The sequence below is a fragment of the Silurus meridionalis genome, chromosome 9 (genome assembly GCF_014805685.1).
Source record: "Silurus meridionalis isolate SWU-2019-XX chromosome 9, ASM1480568v1, whole genome shotgun sequence".
NCBI classification, from domain to species: Eukaryota; Metazoa; Chordata; class Actinopteri; order Siluriformes; family Siluridae; genus Silurus; species Silurus meridionalis.
The window spans coordinates 10,294,746-10,314,681 of record NC_060892.1 but is presented as its reverse complement, the minus strand read 5'-3'; the positions used below and the strand labels follow the sequence as shown (position 1 = coordinate 10,314,681).

Here is a 19,936-nt window from a genome sequence, read left to right as displayed (position 1 = left end):
AAATAATAATAATTATTATAAATTATATATATATATATATATATATATATATATATATATATATATATATATATATATATATATACACAGTGTTAACCATTACAGTTGTATACACAAGTAGGAATTAAACAATTAATTTTTAAAGTTTATTGTCTATAAAATATCTCGGTGTCGGAAAAGATTAAATAGATGTCCGCTAGAAAAGAGAGAGAGAGAGAGAGAGAGAGAGAGAGAGAGAGAGAGAGAGAGAGAGAGAGATACATCCTCTCTCAGCTTTGATCCGCTTTTCTCTGATTGGCCTGTGGCCTGCTGCTTCTTGACGTCACTGCGGGAAAGAAGCGACAGTGCAGGCTTTTAGACCCGAAAGCTACAGACTCCAGAGCCAGAGAGCGTCGCACCACACGCACGGAAGAGTCTGCTCCTGCCTGAAGCTCAGCTCGGCCTGTGAAAGGTCAGACAAATCCGCGAGCATCTTAAATAAAACACTAAACAACGGGCTTTATTGGTTCCATGGGAGGAAATCCCCCATGTTGGAAATAAAACAGCTCAGTTTCTGCTCACTGGATCTTAAAGAAACGCATCGCGGACTTACAGAGGAAAACGCAGCAGGGCTGTTGCCGTTTACCATCACGATTCATTTGTTAAAATATTTTGTAAGTGAATGTTTCAGAAGTACAACACAGTCCTGGTAGCATGACTTTAGCGGCAGAGATCATGCTTGGAGAACACCGAGAAGACCATTTAGATGTGCCCAACAATCGGGCACTTAACACTTTGCATCCTGAGCACGACAGAAAGGAATACGCACGGCATCATAAAAAAAGTAAGACTTTATATTTCGTTGTCAGAAATTGGACGTGATCTCTGGATCACAAGATCGTACCCATTATTGAATTGTCATAGCATAGACTGGTCGCTGACAAGCATGTGATTATAGCCATTATTACCTTTATTAATGTTTGTGATTATCTCTTGTACTCAGACTAAATGAGGAAACCAGACAAAGTGCTAACAATTAATCTTTATGTCCCTTCTACTATTACACCGCTAAACAGAGCCAATGAAAGTCATGTTAACTTACCGGAGTTAACTTTTAGGGGATAAAGTGAGGGTATACACGCTGCAGTAAAGCTCATTAAAACGGCATATGAGAGATTATTAATAATAGTAGTAATTACAACCTGAAAAAAATGCAATCCTCTAAAAACATGAATGCCAAATCTCTTCCCCAATTTCAATAGAACACGTGCATAAGGGTGGAATAATGGCATACATGCCAACATGAAGTTTCCATAATGAGAGTTTAACTTCACAATATTAGAATATACTTCTTTAAACTATGTTAAAGTTAAAAGGTTAAAAATAAAAAATAAAGCATTCATTGTGCATGCCTTATCTTAAATATTATGATTGAAAATTGTAACCGTATTAACAAGATAACACGAAGATAGGTTTGTTTGTTCCTTTTAAAATATTAATATGGTGTCCTGTAGTATACGTAGTAACATGACTCATTCACTTGCTATATACATCTTATTTAAGATGCAACACAACAGGTAAGCCAGGCAGTCACAAAGAAATCAAACCCCATGACGTCATACGCTGCCCGCGCTCCAGAGAATTGTAGGGTCATTATTAGGGGGTGGTGTCTACATTTAAATTAGTTACAGCTAAATAATAATAATTGCATTAGTTTATAAAAAGTATTTCTTGTTTGCTTTTTTTTTTTTTTTAAGACGAAATAAAGACGAAACTTTTTTCCGGCCTATAGAATGACATTTTTAAGATGTACCTGTTAATCTTTTTTCAAGATGATACAATTATTTTAGGTTAGAAATAAATTATGATTAGTTAATTGCAATGCTATCTAATCAATAGAACCATTATATTTACAGCGCGATGCTTTGAGTAAAATACACCAAATGAAAATACTTTCCAGGAATTAAAAGTTAATTATGGGGAAAGGGGCATCACATAACCATTTTATCATGACCCACGTTAATAAGTAAGCGTTTTATTTTTACTGTTGGTTACAATACAGCTTAATTATGGCATAAGACGTGTGACAAAAGATTAATAATGCTGAACATAATTTTAATGCCGTAATATCAAACAACGTCGATTCATCAACAATAATGATAAAAAAATGGTTCTGCTCGAAGTGAGATTTCTGCTCTCAAAAATTATTTCACCTAAAATGAACACACGTCTGTTAGGTTTTGTGCAAAGAGATATTGAGCGCTAAAAAGGCCAAAGGATCAGGAGGACTAATGTCTAACGAGGCAGATAAAATGATCTATTTTAGGAATATTAATCTTGCGCTAGCAATTATTAGACAACAGGAACTATTCTTGCCTAACGGAGCTAAATGAATGACAACCTCAAAAAAAAAAAAAAAAAGAAAAGAAAAACAACAGCACCATAAACTCTGGTGATCACACTGAATAAATGCCCAGGCCTCCTTAATACAAACGTGCGCACAGATTCAGTGTGCATTAATAAACGAACGTGCTTCTCTTTGTTCGGTTGCTAAGATATTAATCTCTTTTTTTGTTCATCATCAGGTCGGCACCTACGAGATGCTCCCCGTTACTTGTGTCGCGTGTGAAGGGGTCGGTTGCTATCTTTGGTTATCTAGCTGTATGAGTGTTTCTCTTCCTTCATAAAGCTAGATAACCGAAAGTAGGAGCGGTCTCCTGTACTGCGCACTGCTCCTGCACTAGAGCATAAACAGGAAAAATACTGACCACTGCGTGAAGATCAATCATAGGAAAGGTAAGCAACTGTGTGCAAGGTTTTTTAGCCAGAGATATGAAATATTAGCTGTGATTCTCGACCCCCAAAAACATTATTTTCACTTATACTTGACAATTGACATTCTAGAACACAGAAAACGTGTTGTTTTTTTTGTCTTGTTCTAGAATTTGGTCACGTTGTTTCTTTTCAATTTGCCTAATGATATTGTAGAACACAAAATAGATCTGTCAGCCTACAGATGTTTTTGTATTGACATCCTAAAGGCAGTCTTATGCAATGCGTCACTTTCACCTGTTATCAACCATCTAAGCAATTTGACTTGGCTTTCTAATTGCCCATAATGTTTAGTTAATGAATGTGCAGACCTTTTTGTTTTTTTTTGGTTATGCTAAGTATTTCCCGAAATTTCCTACCTATTAACGCTAATATGAAGGGGCGGGGTTAGCAGTACCAATTCGCGCGAATGATTTTTTTTTTTTTTTCAGTTTACATACGTAATTTGCATGGGAATGTGTTCCAGATATGCCCAAAAATATTTAATTAATAATGTTTATTATCTAAATTCTCAAAATGAGATCTATTTGCAGCCAGAGAGAAAAGTCTTTTATTATTCTATTAAAGCACAATATAGCCTACGTACTAAACAGTTTGCATTGCATATATAGAGCAAAACTTTTGCCTTAAATTTGGTTCACATTATCTCCACCCACTATACACTTCCTAGTATGTTCAAGAAAATGGAACAGTTTAACTTTGCTAAAGCCCCATACCACATTCACAAGTCAATTCGTCCTTCCACAAGCTCTTCATCCTGACTGCTTATGTATATAGGACTCTGTCGATGTAGCAGTCTCCCAAATGTGATGAACCACTTTCTTTCAGTCAACAGGGTTACATTACAGCCTATAGCACTCTTAGCTGTGAGGCCTACAGTGGCGCTCAATAGGCGTGTAGTGGTGCTCAATGGCTTGAGCACGGTCCTTACTAATTGGTTTGATTTGGAGGGACTTGTGAAAGGCCTGCACAGGGTTTTCCCACGACGGCACAGATTTCTGCCCGAAGTGGTTCAGGGGCCAGTGTGGATTTTTTTCTCCCAACAAAAGACAGTAGATGATGAGGCGGCTTATGGGTTGGCTGTCTTTAATTTGAATAATTACACACAAACAAGCGTGCACGCACACACGCACGTTATATGACTTTAGCACTTTGTATTTTCTATGGGAAAACGAAAGCACATCTACAGTTATCATAATTGCCACAAATGTCACAACCCATTACCAAATACAAGCTAACAAGTTTATATTGCAAAGATTTACTAATATTAAATCTTATTAGTCTACCTTGATCAAAAATGCTGCATACAAAGGCCACCCCCTCGAGGCTTACAAATGTTTTTGAAGTGTCCATCATAATCATATCAATTTAATGCTTGTATACAAAATTTGCATGCAAATTGATATATATATATATATATATATATATATATATATATATTATATATATAGTGAAGTAAAGTGTGTATAATGAGGTACATAAGACAGCAATACAGTTGTCTTGGACAGCTGCTTCACCGATACAACGTAAAGCTTTGACAGTGGTCTCTCACTTTGGCATATCAATGTGGCTTCTTTAGTAGTTTAGTCACAGCTGTCCCCTTAACCACAACATTAGCACCACATTACCAACATCTGTTTGAATTAACAAAGCCAAAATGTTTAGTTGAGCAGGATTATTATGTATGTGATCATAATGTGTAACTACCAGTACCCATTTTGTAAAACTCAAAGTGCTTCTTTTATTTATCAGTATGAAAGATGGTCACAGATAGACCTGTCAAATTGCCAGTTCCTGACTAATTAAAACCAATGAAATAAAATTAGCAGAATTACTTTATGCAAGTAAAGTTACATCTAGGAAATATATAAACCTGATCTTATTTATATTTTAAGTGCAATTATTCTAATAAAAAATATACTGTTGAAAGTCAGACATGTTTCTTATTCAAACCTCTAGCTATCTCCTGACAACAGTGTTTGCTTGATCGACCAACAACTAGGAGCTGGCACAACACCAAGTGGTAAGAACAAGCACTATCTCAAATTGGGGTTTGCTGTGTGGTTTAGCAAGTGTGAAGCACATTTAAAACATGCCAATGAAAAATTATGGCTTCTAAAATCTGACCTTGAACTGCTTTACTCTACTGAGGCAAGCATCAAGGAAAAATAAAATATATCCAAATATATTTGAAAATGTTTTTTGCATTTGAAAATGCTTTCCTCTCTGCTCCAGAAAAAGTCGTGTAGTATGAGATTTAGCTCTGAGTTTTTAATCAACTGCTTCATATAAAGGACATGAAGGATTGATGATGTGACATAAGCAGCCTTTTTACCCTCTAGCATTTGTTTAGTTTAGTTATTGTTTTATGGTATCTCCTGTTTAGTGTGTGTGTGTGTGTGTGTGTGTGTGTGTGTGTGTGATGCCAGTCTTTTGTAAAAAAAAAAAAAAAAAAAAAAAAAAATCACCTGGCCCTTGATATTCACAGGTTCTCTGACACATCCTGTCTACAAAACAACAGCTCTGACTTCCAGGCTTAAAATTAGTTTCCAATCTGTGGTAGATGTTACTGTTTTTTTTCTGCATTTTTATTTAATAAAACATGCCAGTGGTTACATAATATTTTGTGAAGTAATATTTTTTAGTTTTATATAAAAAAAAAAAAAAAGGTATGTTGGTTATCAGTATCTATAAAAAAAAAACCACTTGGAATATTCCTAAATGATGACTAGCTGGAGCTGGAATTGGAAATGATGCTAATGCCCAGAACTCAATGATGCCATGTTAAAACCACAAAATATATTTTGTATGAATCCTAGATAAGATCAAAGAGACAGAGATGGAATTTGAATGTCTTTTGGTGTGCTTCAGAATGCGCAGTTAGAATGACTCCAGGACATTAGGCTGGGGGCTTCAGTGCAATAAATGAGCAAAGAGAGGAAATTATATGTCTGTCTCCATCTCAATAATGATAAAAATGTATGGCTAGCTATCACATTACATATTACTGTTATGTAAAATTAATGCAAGCAAAGAAATTTTGTCATCATTCATTAACAATGATCTTTTCCAGCTAAACTGGTTACCCAGCTAAATTGAATAAGGGTTATGGGATGAAATTACGGTTGGATAGCGATTGATGGTGAAGCTGATATAGTACACCTATCCTGCAAGCACTACGTTAAACACACAACTATAAGCTATAAATATCCAAAAAGCCAAAAGGTTACACAACCTGCAATATTGCATTTATTGTTCTACTTGAAGGACTGTTGGGGGGAAAAAAAAGCAGAAATGGTTAAGTAAACAATTCTAAGTTCTTTGTTGTGGGCTTGCTTTGCAAAGAACACAAAGGAATTACAGTTATTTTGCTCCCTGATATTTTTTCCGCTATCTGAAGACAGATTATATGGTAGTTGCCATGACATCTGCTTTGGCAGTGATTAAAAGGGGCTTTTTATTTAATTGTGCTTTACTCTTGTCCCCCTATAGTGACTGCCAGGCCATTCACACTGTCTTGATGGAGCATAATAGCAAAAAAAAAAAGGCTATCTAAATGAAAGAGCAAAAAATAATGGTCAACTTTCATCCTCTTTCTACCAGCCACCTCCTTCAATCAACGGAAGCATTCAGTGCCATGCCTGCCTCCCGGAGCAGAGGGCGGGCAAAGAGAAAAAAAATGATGTGCAAGAGGCTACAGTTCATGTGCCAGTGGAGACAAAGAGGCTGCCAGTCGCCACGATCCCCACAGATGCTGAAGATTGGAGCTCTGAATGAGGGGCTGTCCTTTGAGGAAGCCATCTTGACGGAAAGGCTGGCTGCCTGCTTCCTAAAATGGCTGTGTTGGCATGAGGTACGTTTGCATCATTGCCTCTGTTTGACCAAGCGTTTGCCATTAGTCCTAGTTCAGAGCAAAGCTTTGAGTTCACTCTTTACTGGCTATGTTGATCAGCTCATCAAATACCTCAGTCAATCCTGCTGCTTGACAATATGTTAACATATTACTCCTTGTTTTTAATCATGTTATTGTTGCTTCTAGCTTTTATAAGCATGTAGTGAAATTATTATACAAAATAAGCATGACATGCTTTCAGTCAGGAGAAATAGAAACATTTAAAGGTTACATATAGAACAAATACACAGTAAGAAGGTGCTCACAGTTTAAAATAATCATTCACATTTTGTAATTCTTGATTAAACTTAATTACCAAATTTATTTTATTAAAATATGTATTATAAGCCAGCACAATGTAAGAGTGAAGTAGCAATGAAAGTTATGATAGAATAAAAATTACATAATAAGAACACTGTGATTATCACATCAAGTGTCACTTTACTACTATATGCAGAAAGATCCTCACTTGTCAAGTTGTGTTGAACCTCCTGTAAAACGATCATAACTACTTCACATTTAGCTAAAAGGTGTTGCTATATATTCATATCCTTTTGACCAGTGAACCAGAGCTGACCCAGTTTAAAGTGCTCTCAGGCACTTTATTGAGTACTTTTAATAAAATTCATTTTTACTCTTCGCCAACTGCAATATAAAGACGTTGAAGTACTTACTCTATTCAGCCCATCATCTAATGTTGAGATTAATCTAATGACATGGCATCAAGGAGCATTCCTAACAACATGAGTAAACTCATTCATCAACAGCTAATTTACAATGTAGCTATTGACTGGTACTGTAAATGTAGTATGGTGCAATTAGCAATTTAAAAGAAAAATATTAAGTTTAGATGTCTTCTTCTGGTTTGCGCTACTAAAAATGAAAGAAAAAAAAAGAAAAGAAAAAACACGTACATTCACATGGATGACTTTTTTTTTTTTTTTTTTTAAAGGCCAGTGTTTTTCAATAGTGTTAATTATCTGTCCATTATCAAACTATTTGAATATTAAGGTTAGTATTCAAATGTGTATAGTTCTCATCTGGTTAAACATTGAAGCCAAAGAGGTTTTATTCCTCATCTTCAGAGTAAAGAAACGAGTTGGCATTATTTACAGGCCTAGTTTGGATCTCAATTGTCCAGAAGATAACTCAATAGTAAATATAATACCTTCGATAGATGCAGATTGTAATTCCCACCAGTGTAACAGAACCCAGACCCTTGTACTATATTATTTGGTATAAGATTGTAACATTATAGATGTAACCACAGGTTGTACATAGGAACAACGCCACATATTACTCCAGCTGGTTCTCTCTCAATAAGTACATACAAAACGACCATATTTAGCAAATATTGGATAAAAAACCCACCACTACATAAATGGGTTTGTCAATGTTTAAAAGCATGCGGATGTGACTGAAGTGATTTTCCAACAGTTTGTTATTATTGCGTAAAAGCATCATATCAGTGCATAAACAGCGTATCATGCACCAAAATGATACCACTGCAAGACTAGAAGGTTTTAGGCTTTTGTTTGTCCCTACGATGCAATACTGTTCTAGAAAAAACACACATTTGTCACTAATGTGTTTTAATGCATAAAATTAGTGGAATGACTGCCGACCGTGTGAACAATAGCTGCGCGTCTGCAACGTGTTTCCGACGTCCTGAGGCAGGACACAGCTTACCTGTAGGAAGAAGGCTAAAGACAGTCTGTCGTTAACAAAGGCCGGCTTTCTGTCCTAATCATTTATGTAAAAATTTTAAGAAAGAAAGAAAAAAAAAAACGCTGAGACAGGAAGTTAGACTCTTCGTGTGGAAGAAAGATAAGTTGAAATAAAAAGTGAAGCCATGAAAAACGCTCTTGCAGGCTTCTTGTCCATAGGGGGGCAAAAAGGATGCAAAGGAAGCAACAACGCAGAAGCAGTGTGTTAATGAAAAGAGGGCACGCGCGGGTATTAGCATAATTGCATAGGCGCGCGAGCTCACAATTAAAGGCGCAGTGACGCTTTAATGCAGCCTCCATTTCTGAAAAGCGTTTTCTTTCATGTTATGTGTAAGTGTTTAATTGTGTGTGTGTGTGTGTGTGTGTGTGTGTGTGTGTGTGTGTGTGTGTGTGTGTGTGTGTGTGTGCGCGCGCGCGCGCGTGGGCTTTCTAAATGCCAATGTGTGTCGAGGTCATACAAGACGACATTAGCTCCTGAATTCAAGTGATAAGTCCCTGTATAAAAAAAGAGACAGAACCATCCCAGGTATTTCAAAGCTTCCATTATGATAAACAACGTAATGAAGTGGTTTAATTTCCTATTGAAAGCCGTATCAAGTTAGGCCAAAGCGTTTACAATTATATATATATATATATATATATATATATATATATATATATATATATATATATATATATATATATATCAGAAACCCTCAAAATAATTACAGCTCTTAAAGAGAAATAATAGCACAAACGAGATGCACTTGCAGGAGAGCCCAGATTGAGTAAGTCTAAATGTCATGCACATTAATGCATAGTGTGGGAGATGCTGTCACATCCATAATGGACATAAATGCACAGGGAACTATTAGAATGGTTAATCAAATGCATCTTCACAATGCCTATTGATGAACATGTGATGATGGTTGTTCAGGTTATGCAATGGAAAATTTTAGTCCAGAAGTCCACATTCAAAAGTGGATTGGAGTGTGTTACACATTTGGTTTTATTGTCATGTATTTACAATAAAAGAGTAAATACAGAAATGCATCATCTTTTTTATACTATTATATTTGGCACATCACTGTAGTCTACATGCATGAGAAGAAGTGTCTGTGGATGAAAGGAGAGCACTTTGCCTTTAATAGCTGTTTTCTAATTAGGCAGTGTATTACTGGAGGAAGGGGAGGGGAGGCTCCCCTTCCTCCTTTGCTTGTCTCAGACCTTTATGTCCAAGATCTTCACTGGCTATGTGTAGAAAAAATTCACAGAACAATACAGGTAGCCACATAAAGATAGGATTTATGATAGATTTTTACATACTAGCTGCACACTCCAGTATGTAGTAGCTCTTAAAACTCACTTATTGCTTTATACATTTATTTTACAAATGTTATTTTGTGTATTAGATGAGAAGCAATGTGTGTGTGTGTGTGTGTGTGTGTGTGTGTGTGTGTGTGAGTGTGTGAGTGTATGAGCATCGCGTGACTGATGCAGAGCATTGGCGTTAAGTGTTAATTATGCCACTTGGCACGGTGCCAATCCTATACCAGATCTTTCCAGTTTTCATCATGCAAATTTAATTGAGCTTTGTTATTGAGGTTCAGCTCTAAAAGCCACTGTGTATTTCAGCAGTGTAGGATAAATGTATACCTTATGGTTAATTACGTAGTTGTGCAAAATACTACCTATCCGTTTACAACAAGGAACGGGATAATGACTGTACTGTCATACAACATAAACTGCATGCTTAGCATTTTTTTTATTATTATTATTATTATTTAAATTGTATTCGCTTGAAGGGTTAATCTACATTTGACATGTAAATTAGGCTGCGTAATTAAACCGTGGATTAAATAATGATTTTTTTTGGATGCTGAAGCTGACCGCTGAATATATTAGTAATTATTTATAAATATAATTAGTATAATATATATTCAGCTGTGTGTAAAACTGAATAATATTTGACCTGCATTGCATCTCAGCATGCTTTATTATGTTGTGTATTTTGTATGCAGTACGTTGCTTGGCTTTGTCTTTAATAGACAGATTTTTAAAATGTCTGAGTATCCTATGTGCTATGTGCCTTCTTATTTTTATATTCTGGGGAGGAAACGTGGCTAAAAGGATAGAAATATCTGGTGTATAGGGGTAAGCATATAATTACTTAGCTGCATTAATAATTAGCATGAAGGTCCTAACAAGGAAAATAAGACAAAGGTGTGTGCATGGGTGTGTGTGCCAGATCTAAAAATTCTATATAAAACAACAAAATGCTGTTTCAAAACTACAAAGCATTTATTGCTTTATAAAGATGGTCCAATTATGTGCTGACATCATACATTGCATAACATGAAGAAAAGAAATTGCCTGCATAATACATCCAAAATTATTTCACTGTGGATGGCTTGGAAATATTCGGACACATAGGGTTGAAGTCTGCAGCTGTAGAGTACATGTTAGTAAACAGTTAGACGTTACTGCATTATTATTCTGATCCTCGTCTGCCCTCTACAATAGCAGCATTGTAAGTGTAGCTCTTGACGTGATTCTATGGTGCCCCCTTTTCCCACCATTGTCAGCATGGATGGGGAGTGAGAGACACAGGAGGCACTAGACTGGGAAAGATGCTCAGTCCCAGACGGAGCCAGCTGCCTAAATTAGCGCCCAAATCCCGAGAGACAATCTGCTGAAGAGGAAAAAACAACAGAGAGAGCCCTTATTTTAGTGTGCATGTGGAAAAATGGGTGGGAGTGCATAGGTGCATACAATGTTTCATATTTCTGATCATGTAATAGTAACTATTTGATGTTTAGTGATGTTTGGGTTTTCCATGCATAACATAGTCATGCATGTTTTCTTATATCTCTGTTCAATATTCTGCAGAACATAAAACGATATAATAGCTTATCAGAAATAAAACATTTTTGTCTTATCACAGAAATAAAACAATGGGTCATTGGTCCCAAGAAAAATAACAGTGTAGACCTGACAGACAGCCTGTCTCTCTTTTCCCTTCTGCCAGGGCAGAGCAGTTGGGAGAGCAATTAATTAAAGCGCCATTATAATATATTACCCAAAAGAATTGAGCCAGCGTTACAGAAAACCACAAAAAAGAGAGAAAATGTTTACACCAGGGACTCAGTATTTCATGGGAAAAAAAACATGAAAGAAAGAGGAAAGAGGAATAGATTATTCCAAAAGAGTTGTGAATTAAAGACAAAATAAAATCTCTGTGTCAAGATCACCTGTATGCTTAGGTTGTCTCCCCATGACCAGATCATTACACCTTTAAGAACAAATCTCAGATAACTACATGATGGAGCTGGTGTCTGTATGGTGGGAACCTTTGCGCCCACCATGTGTGTGGTAAGAAGTGGTGGGTGATATGTATAGGGAGGGGCAGGCGGGCTTTACTCTCTGACTTTTCCTGTGGCCCCATGTGGCAGATGCCGCAGCTGGCATGCTAATCGTAAAGGCCTGGGAGCCGACTATCTGGGAATATTTGTCTGGCATACTAACAGTATTTCCAGAAGACCCCCGTCAATAATATCCCAACTTCCCCCACACCCAGAACCCAAGCCCTCCAAATATCATGTAATTTTTCATTTCCACTATCAACGTTTTTTTTTTTTTTTCTTTATTTTTAATTTCATGACTTTTTCTTTTAAATCAGTGAAATCTGATTTGATATTGTGATAACATAGTACATGGTGGAAATAACACTCATACAATAATAAATTGGCAGTGCAGTATGGCACAATTACATATCTCTGTTATTGCATCACCAAAGGTTTAAAGACCACTCCATTTATGTTTCTCCATTCATGTTTATTATTGTCATATATGAATTTAAATGTCATCTTGTTTTTAATAAATGCCCTAGATACACACTACAGAATTCTGTCAAGACATAAAGATACTTGCAATTACTATAGTGAACACCGTAAAAATCTCAACAGTCAACACAGAAAAAACCTCATCAAACCACCTCTGGGATTTTGCTGAGGATGTTTTATGGTGAAATCCCTTTTTCATCCATTGTGCCTACCTCAGCTGCCGTTCCTGTTTTAATCCCAGTATAAAAGTGATTATCCAGAGAACGCTTGTTCCCATCTTTGTATCAGCTACAGGGGCGCTTTCAAATGGCCTGTTCCCCTTTCTTTGCCTTGTCACTGGCCAATTGGCTGTGAAAAGTTTACCACTGGAATTCTTGCACTGCAAAAACTGATATATTAGCAAGTAAAAATAAATTTTATGTATATTGAATTTTGTCTAATATTTAAAATTTTAAGATTCAAATAGACCAAATGTAAGATTATTAGACCTATTTATAGTCATTTGTTCCAAGTTCAAGCCTGAAATGTTCTGGTCATTATGATAAACGTGTTTTCTGTACATGTCCATAATAATAGACATTTAAGCGGTCTTACACAATGATAGATCTGAAGAAAATAGAGTCAATCTCTGACTTCAGCTTAAAGCCTAAAAGAAGGGGATAAATTGAACACCAAGTGCTTCATATTGGAGCATATGAGTGACAGAATGTTTAAAAAAAAAGGGTATATGCTCATGAAATGCCAGTAATTTCAACAATATAAGAATTTGATAGACTGTCACTGTACATGACAAATGAAATACACTATTTGTTTTTTCTATATTGTCAAACTGGTCCAATAATATAAAATAAAATGAAAAATAAAATGCAAATAAATACAGCAAAGTTTCAATATGGTTTCTTTGAACTCAAGTTCAAGTTCACTTGGAGGATGTCTAGCCAAGGCTAGACAGACTGGGTACTTCTTCATCCAGTTCTGTCAACTTTGTCTCCCTGTCTACCCCCAAACCAAAGGGAGGGGACTCGCAGCGCAGGGCAGTTGCCAAGGGAGAGGGGGCAGACAGGCCCAGAAATGTGTTGCTGAAAAGGCCGGCCTGTCAAAGTGTCTGAGGGAAGTCAGGCTAGTTGCCCCCCACACCCACATACACACTCCATACGCCATCCCTAGCAGCTGGGCACATTTACAGTGTAAGTGTGGGTGCATTTCCAGGGCCTGGGAAAGTCAGCTTTGCGGTGAGCACTTTATATTCATCAGGCCCTCCCTCCACCCCTCTCTCAGTGACTTTGGTAAACAGCCCCCCTCATCTTAAGAGTCTAGTCTATCTCCATCTACTAAGTCCTCCTCCATCTTTATAAAAATATTTTACTCTTTTTCCCCTAATTTTATTTAAACTGTCAGTTATTAAACAAAAACACATTGTTGCTGTATATGTCTAAATTAATTAAGCCTGTTATGTGGTGATTTTCTAATAGGTTAGACTAGTAAAGCTGTGGAGGTTCTGACTCCACCAAGAACTAAACTGGGTATTAACTTCATACCAATCAAATATAAGACAGAAATTTTCCAAAAAGAGCAAATTGTTTTTAAATGAAAGAATACGGGCCATTTTGTGAGAATATTTTTGTCATAATATTCCTCAGTTTGGATGTGTGTGTATTTTCATATTGCATTATAATTTGAGTTTATTGGCAATTACAGTAAATGTGTTGATTTCTGTAGTATAAAAATATATGTGGGTACAGTGTACAGTAGCTTGCAAGAATTTTGGTGAGAAAGACAAGTGTGTGTGTGTGTGTGTGTGGTGTGTGTGTGTGTGTGTGCGTGTGCGTGTGTGGTTGTGTTTTCTTGAGATCTCATTGAAGTCGGAGGACGAGTATCGAGGATAAAAGGCCAATGATTTGCATAAGCTGCATGCTGTCTGAGGGCTTGGGGCTGGGGAGGGAAAAAGCGATATAAGGGAGCATAAAAAAGGAAAGAAAGAAACCCCACATTGTGGAGGCAGAGAAAGAGAGAGGGTGCTTGAATGAGGGAGAGGATGAAAATTAACAGAAAAAGAGGTCTCACCAAGTCTCCTGGAGGGATTAAATTGTCCAGAAGCCTCTCTACACATAATTTGGTCAAATTGGTAATGGCACCACTACATAGTACTCATGCATGATGAGGAACAGCAGTGATTTTTATGACTTTGTGAAGCAAACAGGAAAAACATGACACGGGTCCTGTAAAGAAATGGGAAGGTGGGGCATTGGCAGTTGATTATATATAGGAGATTGAATTATTAATAATTTTTGCAAACATAAAGTTAGTGATTAATATACAGCAACATTATAACCACATAAAGGTACCATTTCAGTTAGAGTTTATATGAAAGAACCCTACAAAATCCTGAAAAAGCCTTGTTGCAGTTCCAATAAAACGTGACCATTGTTGCATATTTCCTAAAAATTTATTTACCCATTTATTAGATGGCACAAATTATGGCCACAATTTGGTTTTTGTACTTGGCATAAAATGAATCAATGCCAAAACAATTTCCACTCATTTACTGTGCATAGAGACACACATTTAGAATGCAACTGGATCTTTAGTCAAAAGATTATTTAATGGGAGAACATGCATTACACATGATTCAACACCAGAGCAGGCATGTTCTCTCAGAAGCTTGCAGGGACATCCTGGAAATGCAGTAAATTGATCAAATGGATGCTTCTCCCTTCCAGCAGTATGGATTTAATACTCTTTTGGTAGATAAAAACTCTAATGTTTTTATTGAATGCATGTACATTCTGTGGACAGTGATGTTGTCAAACCATCTCCTCTGCAATTGCATGTTGTATCAGAGTTGAGAATGTTCATAGCATCCCATATTTATATTTATATTTTCTTTCTTCTTCTAGGAACTCTAGGGCAGCATCAAGCAGATGGGATACTTTTCGATTCTAGACTATTCTAAAGTCCCTGTGCCACTCTCATCAGCTGCGTTGGTCCCCAGATATCTAATGACTTCCGGCTATTTAATAGTGGACAATCAAAACAAATTGCAAAACATACAATATTAGGAGACTGGCATTAAAAAGCTTTTTGCTTCTTGAATAAACAACATGACAATCTGTATAAAACTGAATAATCTGTATTTTTAAAGCTACAAAGGGCAAAGACTAAGTATGTATTGATCATTCTAGACTGCGCAAAATGCTGACAAATGCCAATGAGCCTAACTGTGTGAGCTGTTTACATTGTATATTTTATTTTCTATTAAGTGAATTTAATAAATAACTGTAGAGTTATTGAACATAGGAGTAAATTCTATTGTCTATGTTTAAATTTTTTCTTCAGAGCTTCAGTCTCACTGTGAATAAATAAAATGTATTACTTTCTATTCTATCTATTAATCCTTGTCTTTCAGTTCATTTTTGTTTTTTCTTTTTAATAAACATGTGCAATATAAAACTGATATTTATGGTTTGAATTGTTATTCCTAGAGCAAATATTTTAAATCTTGTTTGTTACTTGTGTGCCATATGTAGATTGGCACTCTGGACACCCATAATGCTACCATACAAGGTAATTTAGACCAAATAATTTAGTCATTCAAACAGTTTACAGCTTAAAACACCTGCATGATTCAGACAGGATTCACCAACTATTTATTAAGTAATTATAAACAGTACAATGGCATTTATTCTTAAAATGTGTACTACAGAACAAGTCCTTCATCTACCACAGCAGGTGTTTTGGATCCACATCTTATGTACAAGAATATTGCTAATGAAGTACATATGCCAAAAATACAAATGCATCAACTTTGAAGTGCTAGATTTAATAATTTGCTTCATTGTGCTAAAATGAAATTTAATAACAATTTAAATACAAATTATAATGAAAAAAGTGTCTATTTAAAATAAAAGAAAATGTCTATTTAAGCAGCCACACTCTCAGCATATTACAAAAATATTTAACAGCCTATTCAGGAAAGTATAATGATATTCCTCTTAAGAATTACACTGAGGAAAATCTAAGAAAACATTTACAGTTTTATAAATTATTGATCATTCATACATCGAATAAAAAAGTAGAATACCTATTTACATAGAGGCTTAAAGATTCTGTGTACTGTATAAATTAAAACAATTAGCCAAAAAAAGATTTATCTATAAAATTTGAAGCAGGTCTTTTCACTGGACATCTTCTGATTATGTAATAAAGAAAGTTGTTTTGCACTGCAATCAGGCTTGTCTTAGAAATCCTGATATTAAATGGTAATGGAGGGAAATATTTTAATGTTTATTTTGTAAATCATACAGAGGCTACTGGAGCAAACATATGACATTATTTGAAGCACTAGTTACCAAAGAAAAAGTATAAAACTGAATAAAACTGCATCATTACATGTATACTTACATTTCAAGCTGATAACATATAGACCTACATTTGCATGCTAATAATAAAATTAAGATAAAGCAGTGAGTGCTATAAGACCTGAGTTGTCCTATAAATAATGTCTTCAAATAAAATGCTGGTTTTACCATATATTTATAAAAAGGTCAGTATGAATTGTTAAGCTTTATAATTAAATTACAAAATGGAGTATATGTTATATAAACATTTTTAAAAAGCATACAGGCAATTGTTTTTGTTGTCAACAGTTACATAAATGTATAATTACTAATTGTTTTTTGTTAACTATGTTAAAGGGATACTTTTTGACCAAAGAATTGCGGAATTTATTCATTTGGTAAGTCTCATGGTCTTATAATTGCAAATGAGAAAAATAAATACACACATTATAATTTTTAAACTTATTTGCAATAAAATATAACTGCAAATAATTAAATAAATAACTAAATAAATAATTTAAGTTCAATGTCAGTGTAATATTTTGGTAAACAGGTGCACTTATAGAGTGAAGTTGAGTAAATAAAGAGGCAACATGCAATAGGCCTAAATTCAGTGCTCACATGCAGGTAGATATTGAAATTGTTTTGTTAAATAAACATGCATTGCTTTTATTAGCAAAAATAACATAATATGGATTTATATTAATTGGAATAAGATGCAGTCAGTGGAGGTAGGCGTTGTGCGAGTTTGCGTTTGATCGCCAGTCTCTGGAGGGTCGGACAGGGTCAGAGTTGATCATCAGGGGTCAAGTGGGTTGTCCAGCTATTCCCTAATGGCTAATCTGACAGGCTGAGTTAACAGGAAACGACACGATTTTCCTCATCCTGTCATATCAGTTCATGTTAAAAACCGACATGTGCAATAATCAAGGATTACATCTGTTTAAGACAAAATCTTAATATCTTATGCTAGAAATCCATTATTGACACATGGGCAACCCGTTAAGATCTATTTAATTTAAACCATTTTTTAAACCAAATTTCAACTCATTTTGCACAATACATTTCCTAATATCTTTGTTTGATTAATTTTAAAATGATTTAAACTATTCAACTCTTTAAAACTATACTTCCAGATTTATTTATGATGGCACAGCTAAAGATTTAAAATAAACCTTATACGGTCTAAATGTGTGTGAATGCTGTTGCTTTGTGCAGCTGATTATATATGAGAATGTCTCTGCGTGTGGTACTGGACCATCATTTGTATTCATTCTTAGACTCTGGTCAGATTTTCTGCTTGTCATAAGAGAGATAAATAGGCATGGATTCTATTGTATTAAAAAAGCATTCAGGATCCATTTATTAAAAATAGCATGCAGAACTTAATCATCTAGGAAGAACCAAACATTAGTCTATTATGTTTCGTGTTGTGATGAAATTCTGATCGCCAAAGATGGCTACATGTACCAAAGACAAAACAGCCAGTTCATGTCCCAAATTAAAACACTGGAATGCTGAACCTCAACTCTGATTCTCCAAAAGACATTTTTTTTATTCCTAAATGTTGGGTTTGGGTTCAGCTGAAATATTATCTAATAAATGTAATAATCTATTAGAAGGTAAAGCATACATATATGCCATTCCTGATGGCCTACACCAGAGGTTTTGTTCAGCAACCTTTATTTGTGACTATAGTGACTACAACCTGTCAGAAAATTAAGAAATAAAAGAATTGGCACCACTATAGCCAGTTGGTAATAAATAGCCGTTAAATCTCACAGTGAATGTGATTCAGGGTGCAAATTAGCTACAGAGCTGCTCGTCTAGTCTCAGAGAACCAAGGAATCATTGTGCCATCATTTATATCTTCCAAATCAGTAAGCATTAGAGGTTGTGCTATATGTTAGCATAAGAATAGAACGGGTCCTGTGAACTTCTGCGACCTCCTGACTCTCTTTTTCCCTACGATGAATAGCACCACTTTGAGACTCCCCAGTCTCTCTCCAACAAGCTTGAACCATGCCTAAATTCTTAATTATGGTAATTTATTATATCTTAAGCTCCCAACCGCCTTTATTCTTGTCCATCTACAGTTTGTTTTAGGCATTCATGCCACCTTAGAACATCATTAAAGCCTATTATTTGGCAAAACTCAATAAACCATGCTTCCATATTGCGCTAAAAATGGAACCTGTGCATTACAGGACAAATTAGGCAACAATGAGCAAACTAATTATATTCGTATATACAAATATTCCTTATGCAAATGTAAACATGTACCAAAAATGTACCCTGATATTTATATAACATAGTAATTCAGCTAAAATCACTTATAATAATGGAACAAAAAAAATACTTATTTTTATATAATGTATAGTTAATGCCAAATGTGTACCCTGATCTTTATATCACTTGATACTAATACTATATATATATATATATATATATATATATATATATATATATATATATATATATATATATATATAATTTTTAAATGTAGTTTATCATGGCAATCCAGCCCAAATTTGAACATCCTGTATCTGCAATATGCACAACACCATCTCAAGCAGCCCCTCCTAGACCTGTCTGTCTCTAACGCTCAAGCAAACCAGACTTGAGGGAAAAAGGCGACATCTCTGGGCGGAAACACGAAGCAAATTCATTTAGCGCTTTAGAAACCCGAAGTTCAGGGCTAGAAAACCAAACGATTAATAATATACGTATCGGTTAAACAAAAGGGAAGATGAGGCCGCCGCCATATTTAAACGACGCCATGCCGTGTTAAATGAGTGAAAGCCTGTTATAAAATATCACATATGTGCCTTGAAATAATATTTAATACCCACAAAATGGTGAAAAGTACAAATATTACTCCGATTTTAGTCATTTTCCTACCCCAAGATTGATCTGCGCCTCCTTGAAGGGCGCACTCGGTGGGCAGAATGAGACTGAAACTGAGCACACCAAAGCATTAAACAACATTAATTATGGCGGCGAGATAATTTATGCATAAGCTAATTGGGGTGATGTAACAGTGCGCGCGCTGTATCGCGAGAGCATGGAGATGCGCGCCTCATTTCTGCTTCAGTTAAATTGCCCTTAAAGCCGTACATACACGCCATCATACATACACGTGAACACAGTTCTATAATACATTTGCAATGTTCTGGCGTCATTTCGTGCATTTCAGTTAAGCTTGGATTTTAGTTTTCATGAATGCACACATTTTAGTTTTTCTAGAATGCACAAATAGATTCTTTGTAGAATGCTTAATCTTTCCCATCTTTCATAGAGTTTCATAGCGATCCTCTGACCTTCATCTTTTTTCATGTGACATTTTTC

At 35.5% G+C, this 19,936-nt stretch overlaps 2 long non-coding RNA genes across 2 annotated transcripts; one reads left to right on the top strand and one right to left on the bottom strand.

Annotated features, from left to right (window-relative positions):
* Positions 1-385: 385 nt before the first annotated feature.
* Positions 386-15,705, top strand: LOC124391445. Its single transcript, XR_006926977.1, has 5 exons — positions 386-823; positions 2,565-2,775; positions 4,771-4,834; positions 6,415-6,664; positions 15,149-15,705. It is a non-coding gene; the product is annotated as an uncharacterized LOC124391445 (long non-coding RNA).
* On the bottom strand, positions 10,690-19,887 carry LOC124391446. The gene is made up of 2 exons (XR_006926978.1): positions 19,490-19,887; positions 10,690-14,470 (listed from the first exon to the last, which is right to left on the bottom strand). It is a non-coding gene; the product is annotated as an uncharacterized LOC124391446 (long non-coding RNA).
* Between the last annotated feature and the right edge of the window lie 49 nt (positions 19,888-19,936).